The sequence below is a fragment of the Lithobates pipiens genome, unplaced genomic scaffold, assembly GCF_037356315.1.
Source record: "Lithobates pipiens isolate NorthernLeopardFrog02 unplaced genomic scaffold, aLitPip1_a1.2 Scaffold_28, whole genome shotgun sequence".
Lineage (NCBI taxonomy): Eukaryota > Metazoa > Chordata > Amphibia > Anura > Ranidae > Lithobates > Lithobates pipiens.
Genome location: NW_027507789.1, coordinates 203,038,245 through 203,050,903, shown reverse-complemented (window position 1 = coordinate 203,050,903; position 12,659 = coordinate 203,038,245). Strand labels below are relative to the sequence as shown.

Genomic DNA, 12,659 nt, shown 5'->3' with positions numbered 1-12,659 from the left:
TGCTATTTATTGTATGTCTCAGAGCAGGTGGAGAGCGAAAATTGCATGGGTGGGGGGGGTCCCAAAAAAATATTTGCCCAGGGTCCAATCAATATTAAAGACAGCCCTGACACAGGTATAAATGAGCATTCATCCTACTAGACCAGCCTTTCTCAACCTTTTTAACGTGGAGGAACTCTTGAAATAACTTTTTGCCTTCAGCGAACCCTTGCCAATAAATATTATATTTACAGCTTACAGGATCAGTGGAACGAATGCTTCTTACATTTGTGGTCTTTGGGAAGAATCTCCCTTACAGATCGTTAAAAAGATCATTGGTGTCAGTGATTCAGTGGTGGAGACAGAAATCTCCCATTGCTTAAGGTAGGCTCTGGCTACCTCTGAAGGAACCCTGGTTGAGAAACCTTGTACTAGACAGTCACCTTTGCATATCTGTGAAACAAACAGCTGTAAATGTTCAATAAGAAATGATTAGATATCTGACCTTCTAGATATTGGAATGCAGGAATGTGACACTTCTCCAACCCTTGTACATCTAAACCAGCATGGTAGTGGCATGACCTCTTGATAAGGTGAATAGGGGGTATAGGGGGCACGTGCACGCTTACCTTATGAATTGCAAGGCTTTTAATGAACCTAACTCATCAATGGTGGCCACCACAGCTTGGGTACCTTGAACTTAGTGTTACAGGACTTTGAAGAAACGTCTAAATCAAAGAACAAATGTATGTATCATTCAGTTCAATTTAGGTGACATCAAGGACTTTAACTGGGGCTTCCAATGACAACTGAAAACTGGCTATCTGGGCCCAAAATTTGCCTAGTTCTACCCTAGGAAATGTAGATCTTAGCCCTTGTACACACGGTCGGACATTCCGACTGAAAATGTCCGATCGGACCATGTTGTCGGATAATCCGGCCGTGTGTGGGCTTCATCTGACTTCCCATCAGAATGTCCGACTTTAGAATAAACTATGGAAAATCGGAGGCAATGGGAGTAGAGATGGATTCGCCTCAGTTGCAAGCAGTGTCCACGCAATTTGATTTTAGATGGACGAATTCATATATAAGTTACTTAGGAACAAAAATGTCAAAAAATCTAAATGAACTGTTCGAACTTAACTATATCCCACTGGTAAGACAGATCAAAAGTGATCTTCAAAAATGGGACAAAGAGATTTTTACATGGTTCGGGAGAACCAATATTATTAAGATGAATGTGATGCCCAGACTGTTATACATAATTCAAACTATACCAATTAAGATCCCTTCAAGTTTGTTTAAGGATCTTAGATCAAGATTTATGAAGTTCATCTGGGCTGGGAAACCAGCAAGAGTACGTCGAGATATTTTAGTACTCCCCAAAGGAAAAGGAGGGATAGGACTTCCAGATCCAATAAAATACCAGGAGGCTTCACACTTAACTAGAGTAGTGGAATGGTGTAGGCTTAAAAACGAAAAACCGTGGATACAGACAGAACAAGCAGCGACAGATATCCCATTGGAAGGATTAGTGTGGATTCCAGATACAGAAATACCAATGGGATTGAGAAAACATCCAATACTAGGTGAGACATTACGAATAACTAAAAGAGTATTCAGGAAAACATCTATTTCAAGAATTCCCAGTCCGCTCCTTCCTATCCTTGGTACCCCAGCATTTCTACCGGGAATGACAGATCCAAAGTTTAAAACAATACAAGATAGAGGTATGAGTAGAATTTGTCATTTCTCGGTAGGCAATCGGTTAATGACTAAAAAAGATATTGAAAAAGGAATGACATTAGGACTAGACCCTTTCAGAATGAGGCAATTAGAAGCCTTTATTAGATCTAAATCAAAGGTATACGTAGAAATAAGGGCATTGACTGAGTTTGAAGAGATCTGTTTGAAAGGAGAGGAACTGAGACATCTGATGTCTTATTTTTATAGTATGTTAATAGAACAGGAGACTTCACAAGATTTGCCCTTTTTACAGGCTTGGGAAAGAGATTTAGGGACTACGTTTTCCCCAGAACAAAAGGATAAGATGCTGTTGTTTAATCAAAAGGCCTCGATGGCAAGCAGATATCAAGAAGGGGGATACAAGATCCTTACTAGGTGGTATAGAACACCAAAAGTGTTACATCAAATTTACCCCCAGATATCAGAGACATGTTGGAGATGTCATGGAGCAGAGGGAACACTATTACATATATTTTGGGAATGTCCAAAAATTAGAGTGTTCTGGGAGATGGTAGCCGATACTATTGTAAGGATTACAGGAATTGACCTGGGAGATAAACCGGCAACTTTTCTGCTGCTGGACATCCCAATGGCAATAGAAAGATTCAAAAATTCTTTGCTGAGACATTTATTGATAGCAGCAAGGGCATGTATCCCGGTTCTGTGGAAAAAAAGCAGCCCTCCAGCTAGAGCACAGTGGTTTCAGAGAATTGCAGAAATCCAACAAATGGAAAATTTAACAATGACAATGAGAGATCAAGATGAGAAATATCAGAAGATCTGGGCTCCATATCTAAATTATAGAGAAAGTATGATGTGAAACATTTCGAAATATGATAGAGCAGGCGGGTGGTGGTGGGGGGGGGGGGGGGGGGAGTGAGGGGGGGGATTATAGTGAAAATTCAAACATTTTTTTTTTTTTTTTTTTGTATATTTATTTATTTTTCTGGGAGGGAAGGGTGAGGGAGGGGGGAGGATGACGTGGAATTGAGGTATGGATTGAAATATTATAAGACTGTTATAGCTGTTAAAGAAGTTGTAGATGTATAACGAAATGTAATGTGAAATCTATGGAAAGAAAAGATGAAAAAATAAAGAATTTATAAAAAAAAGAATGTCCGACCAACAAAGTTTGAGAGCTGGATATAACATTTTTCCGACAACATGATCCGATCGGACTTTGTCCGATTGTTTGTAGAGAATTCTGATCGGACAAAGTGCCACGCATGTTCAGATCAAATTCCTAGACCAAAGCTATTGGCTACTAGCCTGAACGTAGTCCCGTTGTAACTAAAAAACTTCATCACGTTACGAACAATCGGATTTTCCGACAACTTTGTCTGACAGTGTGTATGCAACACCAGTTTCGGACAAAATCCGTCTGAAAAAATCCGACGGATTTTGTTGTCGGAATGTCTGCCCGTGTGTACAAGGGCTAAGACTATCTGTATCAGAAGGTCACACAAGTACAAAGTCAGATTAGCAGAACATCTAGGATCAGAGCTAAATGGATTGGCCTAGACAAGGATCAGGCCACAGCAGTTGAAGTACCTAGTATCACAATAGCTACGGCAGGTGAAGAGCCCGCCTGACCACAAGCCACATTACAATCTGTTTGAGATGCAGTAGTGGTAATCAGCTTACCAGCCATTAATACTATAAAGACGTGTACTACCTCTGGAATCTGATCTCTGTTCCCAAGAAGGAATGTTGCGACATTTGCCATGTCATTGGTGGCCCACTTGGAAGACAGGCTTGTATTCCTGACACCCGACACGTGGGCCAAGCCCCCATATTCAATTGTGTATGACAATATACCATACAAACACAAACAAATAAGTTGTATATGGTGGTCTTCATTTTCTTTCTTTCACATACTCACATACTGTGATTCAGTAGAAGGGCCCTGTACTACGTGACAGCCATAGCCACTGCCATTCAATTCTTGAACTGAAATAGAAACTAGAGACCTTGAAGTCATCACATAAAGTGAGTCATGTTGTGGTCTTATTTGTTGCTGTCGTTGGGTGGATGAGGAAGTGTATGCTCAAATATGTATCTTTCAAGCTATATAATCTTTTTTTTTTTTTTTTTTTTTATAGTTCAACCAATAAAAAAAAGACACACACACACACACACACACACACACACAAATGTAAAACCTCCTTATATACTATCCTTTACCTGTAGCTGATTCAGTTTATGAATGGTCATACCAAATTTCCTAGTGCCAGTATGCTTAAAAAAAAAAAAAAAAAAAACAGCTATTTTTTAAGTTTTTTAAAGCCTCAATGAGATATGGATATTTTTGCATAGTTATATTGTACCAGTTTGAACCAATATACACTATATTCACCAGAGTGCCTCATACAATAAAGTGGGATATTCAACCAAAACATACAAATAGATGGCCAAGTATCCTGCTTTACTGGATGAGGTGGTGGGACACTTTGGCATTTGGAGCATCTGGTTATCAAGATTCTCACAATAGTTTTCGACCAATTTGGACTTTCACTCACGTTTTATAGCAGCTTGAAAAACAACTGGGTAAATTGTGTGCTAAAAAGTAAATCCAAATTGCCATGCTAAAATCTCGTAAAATTACTGCAAACTATAAAAGTAGTGTATGAGAATAAAGATAATAGTCCCAAAAATGTGAATAAAAGTCCAAACTGGTGAAAACTATTGTGAGAGAATCTTGATAACCAGATGCTCCAAATGCCAAAGTGTCCCACCACCTCATCCAATAAAGCAGGATACTTGGCCATCTATTTGTTTTGGTTGAATATCCTACTTTATTGTATGAGGTGTTCTGGTGACCAAATATGGAGACCTAGAGGCGGCCTATGCTCTCCAATATACAAGCTCATGTGACTCTTTTTATGTACATCGAGTTCACTTGCTCCGGTAAGAGTCCTATATATTCAAGGTGGTGGGACACTTTTTACTGGTACTAGATGGATATGTGTATGCATGTGCCATACCCATGGGATCCCTGTGGAAACTGGAAATAACTATGGTGGACACAAGTACTACAGTGATCATTGCTGCAGAATTCCCATGGCAAGAGGCTGCTCTACACCTTAGTGAACACGCAGAAGGTCACTCTTTGAAGAAGTGCAATTCAGATAACACTTTGCATTTTCTCAACGAACACAAAGCGTTATTTGATTGGACAAGGTGAAGAGGCAGGGTGGCGACATCATCATATCCACCTCGTCCAATCAGAGAGCACTTTGCATTCATTGAAGAAATTAAAAGTGTTCTCTGAATGGGACCTGTGCCAAGCAAGCAACCTCTTGGGTTCACTAATGCCGCATACACACGACCGGACTTTTCGACGGACTAAGTCCGACGGAATGAATCTATCGGATATCACGATCGTGTTAGGCTTTTGGTACTGACACAGCAACCGATCGATCCAGAGAGATTAAACAATTAAGAGAGAAACAAATTCATCTAGAATAGCATGGACAGACTTTATCCGAGTGATACAGAGTGAGGAAAATCCCAATGGGTTATCGGCCCGCGATTGGGTGGCATAAACGTGATTTCTGTAATAAATGGTGCGAAGTATCCACCCAGAACTCTTTGAATTACATGCTTTTAGTGATCGATCAAAATGCAGCGTGTCAGGCGAACTGGGAGCTAACAGTTTTGGAATTGGCAGTGCAAGATAAAGATAAACAAACCAACGTATTTCAGGAGACAAAGAAATTGTGGCATATACCACAAGACAAAGGCAAGCCAAACGGGAGAAGTTTAAACAATTGAATCGAGATTATCAAGATGGAAGGGTGTACACATGGTTGACTGGTATAAGAGAGAGAAGACGACCATGCACCTATCCGCCGTTTAGTAGATCACGAAGGGTTGATCTGCAGACCTCATCAGATAGTGAACGATCAACTGAAGATCCTTAAACCGACAGGAAGGGTGGGGTAAACAGTAACCCCATAGTGCCCAGTACTGGGAACAGCAATTCCCCTTTTCCAAAGGTGGGAGAGGAAGAAGAACCAGGAGGGGCATCAAAAGGTTGCAGCACCTATCAGACCCGCAGGGGCCGTCAACAAACAGGCAGACGAGCTTGGTGATCAACCTGTCGTCTAGAATCATCACAGAGGATGAGTTAGGCCTTCTATCCAAAGGTCTTTCATTTTGTCCTACAGCAAAATTTGATCATTTTAACTATGGAATAGAATTGTTCAAGTTTGAAAGGGCACCGAAGATAAAAAAATTTCCCATACGCAAGCAGGAACTGTAACTGGGTCTAAGGGCCAAGCATTTAAGATGAAAAAGTAAGTTCTTGAGTCCGGTGGAATATAAGGCTTTGAAATCATCGAGGGACGATAAAAATCTCATCCTTAAACCCGCCGACAAAGGTGGGGCCGTTGTGGCAATGAATTACATAGACTATAGGTATGGCATGCTGCTGATGATAGCAGATACTGCCAGCTATATACAACTTGATAGGGATCCTACACAAAGCACAATCAATGCCCTGTCATCCCTTATTAATATTGGTCTCTCAAACGATTGGATCTCTTGGCTGATGGATAAGCATCCTAGACTGCCCGTTATATATGGGCTACCAAAGGTTCACAAGGCAACAACACCCTTGAAGTTTAGGCTGATAGTTTCAGGAACAGGATCGATTATGTAGCCCTTGGCCCAGTTGATTGACTTTCATCTTCGGCCCCTGGTAAAAAATGTATCATCGTACTGTCAGAGACACGAGTGACTTTTTGGAGAAATTAAGAAGTTTCTTCACCTTTGATGCCAATTGGAAATTGGCGACCATGGACATTTCGTCCTTGTACACAAGCATACCAAACAAAGCTGGCTTGATGGCGGTGAGATATTACTTATCCAAACTGATAGTCCATAATCCCCCAGATGAATTTCTTATTGAAGGTTTACAGTTTGTTCTGGAGAGTAATCTTTTCTCGTTCAAATGAACAAAGTTTGCCCAAATTCGTGCTACAGCCATGGGCAGCTCAGCAGCCCATTTGTTTGCGAACTTGTTCGTTGGATACACGGAGGAACATCACATTTATCCTATGGCTCTTTTCTCTCAGCACGTCAAGTGTTAGTTAAGATACATTGATGACATTTTTTTAATCTGGGATGCATTTTTCATGAGTTTGTGGGGCATTTGAATAGGATATTCCTGGGCAGTGATTTATATTCCCCATCAGAAGCCTGTGTGATAGGATTACAATGCAGGAGCACAATTAGGTGTTGTCACCGTATAAAAGGAAGTGACTAAATAAAGACTTTGGTGGCAGGATCATCAATAATTATTTGAATAAAAGTTTCAAATCTAAAAGTATCTAAATTTTAAAATGACATTGCCATGTCTACAAAGCTCATATGAGATTTTAGTGATTGCATTCATATCTGCTTAAAGACAAACATTTTTGTTTTGGATATAGTGGAGAGGGATTAGAACTCCTGGGAGGTTATTATTGTCTATCTCTGCTCCTTGTTACAAAGATTCCCCCTCTCTGCTTGTCCTGATGACTGGTATCACTGAAATCGATAGTGAAAGCACATTCCAATAGAGGCAGAAATAGTGAGGGGGAGAGAGTGGGGAGATATGGAAAAGAGAGATGGAGGGGGAGAGAGAGAGGGAGAGAGGGGGAGATATATATATATATATATATATAGAGAGAGAGGGGGGAGAGGAGGGACAGAGTGAGGGAGAGAGAGGGAGGGGGTGAGAGGGAGATGGGGGAGATAGAGGGAAAGAGAGCAGGGGAGAGGGGAAAAAGAGAGAGGAGGCACAGGGAGAGGGAGAAAGAGAGGGGGGGAGAGGGGAAAAAGAGAGAGGAGGCACAGGGAGAGGGAGAAAGAGAGGGGGAGAGAGAGGGGAATAGAGAGGAGGGGGAAGAGAGATAGAAGGGGTAGATAGGGAGAGAGAGGGAGGGGTAGAGAGATGGAGGGATAGAGAGAGGCAGAGAGAGAGAGAGAGAGAAGGAAGGAAAGGGAAGAGAGAGAGAGGAGAGAGGGGGATAGAGAGGGAAGAGGGTGAGATAGAGAGGGAGAGTGAGAGGAAGGGGGAAGGAGAGAGAGGGGGGAGAGATGGGGGTGGAGAGAGGGAGGGATAGACAGAGGGAGAGAGAGAGAGCGAGAGAGGGGGAGAGAGAAAGGGAGGAGAGAGGAGGAGAGGGAAAGGGGGGGGGAGGAGAGGGAAAGGGGGGAAAGAGATGGAGAGAGAGAGAGAGAGAGAGAGAGAAAAGAGAGGGAGAGATGGGGGGGGGGGGTAGAGAGGGAAGAGAGAGGGGGAAAGAGAGAGAGGAAGGGTGAGGGAGAGAGATGGGAGAGCAGGTGGGGGGGTAGAGGGGGGAAGAGAGAGTGAGAGGGAATAGAGAGAGGGGGATAGAAATGGATAGAAAAAGCGAGAGGGGAGAGGGAGGAATGGGGATAGGGAGGGAAGGGGGGAGATAGGGAGAGAAGGGGGGAGATAGGGAGGGAGAGGGGAGAGATGGAGGGGGGCAGGGAGAAATAGGGGGGGGGGGGGAGAAGACACAGGGGAAGAACAGAAAATGACATTATTTTAGTATTCAATTAAAATAACAATAGTAATATGTACCCTACTAACCCTCTTGTATTGAATTGTAGTGCAGCTGTACTGTCTCCCCTTATATTGTAAAGCTTTGTACAAACTGTATAAATCCTGTACATTCTTTCTATATATATATATATACACACACACACACACACTGTATAGAAGGCAGAAAGGAAGAACAGCAGATGACATGTCTTTACTATTCAATGACAATATTAATAAAAATAGTATAATAATAATAATATGTACCGTGGTATATAGATAGATAGATAGATAGATAGATAGATAGATAGATAGATTAGTCCCAAAGAAAGAACAGCAGCAGACATGATTTTAGTAATGAATGAGAATAGTAATAATAATGTAGTATACACTATATATATATATATATACCATGTGGCAGACAGACATATAGAAGGGGAGATATCCCAGCACAGTGATGATGATAGGTAGTGTAGACGGACATACCTGTACAGTGGTGGAGTCCCCCTGACTGCCCTGCGCACTGATGATGATGATGATGATGATGATGATGATGATGATGAGGATGATGCAGGCGGTGGTCCTCCCCGCTCCCTCTGCTCACCTCTGCCTCTCCTCCACTCCCAGTCTCTTCGTTTTCATTGTCACGTCAGGCTCCTCCTTTCCCAGCATCGACTGGCGTCCTCGCCGGCCAATGAGCGTCAGGCAAGCGCTGGCCTTATCGCTTATTGACTAATCTGGAGCCGACTGTCAGGCGAGCCCCCCTCATCGGCATGACAGCTGGCCGAGCGCCCAAAAGGAGATAGCGAGAACCGTCTGTGTGCGAGAGCGAGAGACGTGACGTCAGGCAGCCCCGCCCCTTATCACCCACCTCAATGGAGGGGGTATAGTAAGCGGGAGGTGCGCAGGTAGCGGAGTGGGAGGAGGGGTCACGTGATGCGGTAGTGAGGGCGGGAAGCGCGTCTGAGGAGGAGATGAGGTGGAAAGGTGACAGGGTGTCAGCTCGTGGAGCTGGGCCAGCACTAACACTGGTAACATGGTCAGTTTTATTGTTTTTTGGTGACAATATTTTTTTATTTTTTGCTTAGGTTTTCTGGTGACACGTTCCAGCGGTGGTGTTGTATTCAATATTGTTATATAAAATACCACAATAGGCCTAAAATGTTGACATTTGTGCGCTTAGACGGGATGGGGAACCCAAGCAATGGTGCCGGAGACGGTAGCCTCTTTCAACAAGGCTTTGAGAAGCGATATGGCGGAGGATCACTTTTCAGAGGCGGTGTGTGAACCACACACCGCCGTGCCGCTGTCATGTGTGTGGCACCGCGCCATTCTCTGATATTCATGAACGCCAAATGCATCGTGGCGTTTTTATTTCTCTGTGTGGCGTGTGTACATCCCTGAGCGGGCGCACGCCGCTGATCAGGCGGTAAAACCTCGGCTCAGCTGCCTGCTATCCGTATGCAGAGCTTCAGACACCACGGATGCCCAATACCGCCCCTATCGCATTACCATGCGTCATTCGCCTGTTTTGCGCACATTTGTCATGCGTTGTTCAGTAACGCTTTCCAGCCTCTGTGTTTTGCTTTCTCACTTTCTGTTTGCGGTAGCGGTGCTGTCTGAGGTTGATCCACATTCAGATCGCTCTTCAGAGGTCACCTGACAAACGGTGAGGAGTCGTTTTTATTTCCTCGCTTTGATCCCAACACCTCCGCGCTGCAACCACATGCCAAGCAGAATGGGCACATTGGGTGGGCACTATGCAACAGTGTCATGTGTACAGCCGTGTCTGTGGCAGGAAGGGAGGAGGCAATATGGCGTCTTATTACCACCTGATTTAACCCTTTAAAAACCGCACCACCAGACCCATAAACCTGCATTAGGGACATTCAGCGGCATGCAGTTGAAGGACAGACCCATGGACCCGCATCAGTCACATTCAGCTGCACACAGTCGCAGGCCAGACCCATGGACTCGCATTAGTCACATTCAGCTATACACAGTCACAGAGCAGACCCATGGACCCGCATTAGTCACATTCAGCTATACACAGTCACAGAGCAGACCCATGGACCCGCATTAGTCACATTAAGCTGCACACAGTTGCAGACCCATGGACCCGCATTAGTCACATTCAGCTGTACACAGTTGAAGGACAGACCCATGGACCCGCATTAGTCACATTCAGCGGTACACAGTTGCAGGACAGACCCATGGACCCGCATTAGTCACATTCAGCTATACACAGTCACAGAGCAGACCCATGGACCCGCATTAGTCACATTCAGCTATACACAGTCACAGAGCAGACCCATGGACCCGCATTAGTCACATTCAGCTATACACAGTCACAGAGCAGACCCATGGACCCGCATTAGTCACATTAAGCTGCACACAGTTGCAGACCCATGGACCCGCATTAGTCACATTCAGCTGTACACAGTTGAAGGACAGACCCATGGACCCACATTAGTCACATTCAGCTGCACACAGTCGCAGAGCAGACCCATGGACCAGCATCAGTCACATTCAGCTGCACACAGTCGCAGAGCAGACCCATGGACCCGCATCAGTCACATTCAGCTGCACACAGTCGCAGAGCAGACCCATGGACCCGCATTAGTCACATTCAGCGGCACGCAGTCGCAGAGCAGACCCACGGACCCGCATTAGTCACATTCAGCTATACACAGTCACAGAGCAGACCCATGGACCCGCATTAGTCACATTCAGCTATACACAGTCACAGAGCAGACCCATGGACCCGCATTAGTCACATTCAGCTATACACAGTCACAGAGCAGACCCATGGACCCGCATTAGTCACATTAAGCTGCACACAGTTGCAGAGCCATGGACCTGCATTAGTCACATTCAGCTGTACACAGTTGCAGGACAGACCCATGGACCCGCATTAGTCACATTCAGCTGTACACAGTTGCGGAGCAGACCCATGGACCCGCATTAGTCACATTCAGCTATACACAGTCACAGAGCAGACCCATGGACCCGCATTAGTCACATTCAGCTATACACAGTCACAGAGCAGACCCATGGACCCGCATTAGTCACATTAAGCTGCACACAGTCGCAGAGCAGACCCATGGACCCGCATTACTCACATTCAGCGGCACGCAGTCGCAGAGCAGATCCATGGACCCGCATTAGTCACATTCAGCTGTACACAGTCGCAGAACAGACCCATGGACTTGCATTAGTCACATTCAGCTGCACACAGTCGCAGAGCAGACCCATGGACCCGCATTAGTCACATTCAGCGGCACACAGTTGCAGGGCAGACCCATGGACCCACAGTCACATTCAGCTGCACACAGTCGCAGAGCAAACCCATGGACCCGCATTAGTCACATTCAGCTGTACACAGTCGCAGAACAGACCTATGGACTTGCATTAGTCATATTTAGCTGCACACAGTCACAGAACAGACCCATGGACCCGCATTAGTCACATTAAGCTGCACACAGTTGCAGAGCCATGGACCCGGATTAGTCACATTCAGCTGCATGCAGTCACAGAAAAGACCCATGGACCCGCATTAGTCACATTCAGCGGTACGCAGTCGCAGGGCAGACCCATGGACCCACATTAGTCACATTCAGCGGCATGCAGTCGCAGAGCAGATCCATGGACCCGCATTAGTCACATTCAGCTGCACACAGTTGCAGGGCAGACCCATGGACTCGCATTAGTCAAATTCAGCGATATGCAGTTGCAGAGCAGACCCATGGACCTGCATTAGTCACATTAAGAGGCACACAGTCGCAGAGCAGACCCATGGACCCGCATTAGTCACATTCAGCGGCACACAGTTGCAGGGCAGACCCATGGACCCGCATTAGTCACATTCAGCTGTACACAGTCGCAGAACAGACCTATGGACTTGCATTAGTCAAATTCAGCGATATGCAGTTGCAGAGCAGACCCATGGACCTGCATTAGTCACATTCAGCGGCATGCAGTCGCAGAGCAGATCCATGGACCCGCATTAGTCACATTCAGCTGCACACAGTTGCAGGGCAGACCCATGGACTCGCATTAGTCAAATTCAGCGATATGCAGTTGCAGAGCAGACCCATGGACCTGCATTAGTCACATTAAGAGGCACACAGTCGCAGAGCAGACCCATGGACCCGCATTAGTCACATTCAGCGGCACACAGTTGCAGGGCAGACCCATGGACCCGCATTAGTCACATTCAGCTGTACACAGTCGCAGAACAGACCTATGGACTTGCATTAGTCATATTTAGCTGCACACAGACGCAGAGCAGACCCATGGACTCGCATTAGTCACATTCAGCTGTACACAGTCACAGAACAGACCCATGGACCCGCATTAGTCACATTAAGCTGCACACAGT

The 12,659-nt window shown here is 45.1% G+C and overlaps 1 protein-coding gene across 1 annotated transcript in view; it reads right to left on the bottom strand.

Annotated features, from left to right (window-relative positions):
• SLCO4A1 (solute carrier organic anion transporter family member 4A1) overlaps window positions 1-9,117 on the bottom strand; it is an 87,582-nt gene extending 78,465 nt beyond the window's left edge. Inside the window, exon 1 of the mRNA XM_077460305.1 lies at window positions 8,765-9,117. The gene's annotated coding sequence lies outside the window, so the exon portion shown is untranslated. The remainder of the gene's footprint in view (window positions 1-8,764) is intronic.
• Window positions 9,118-12,659: the final 3,542 nt, after the last annotated feature.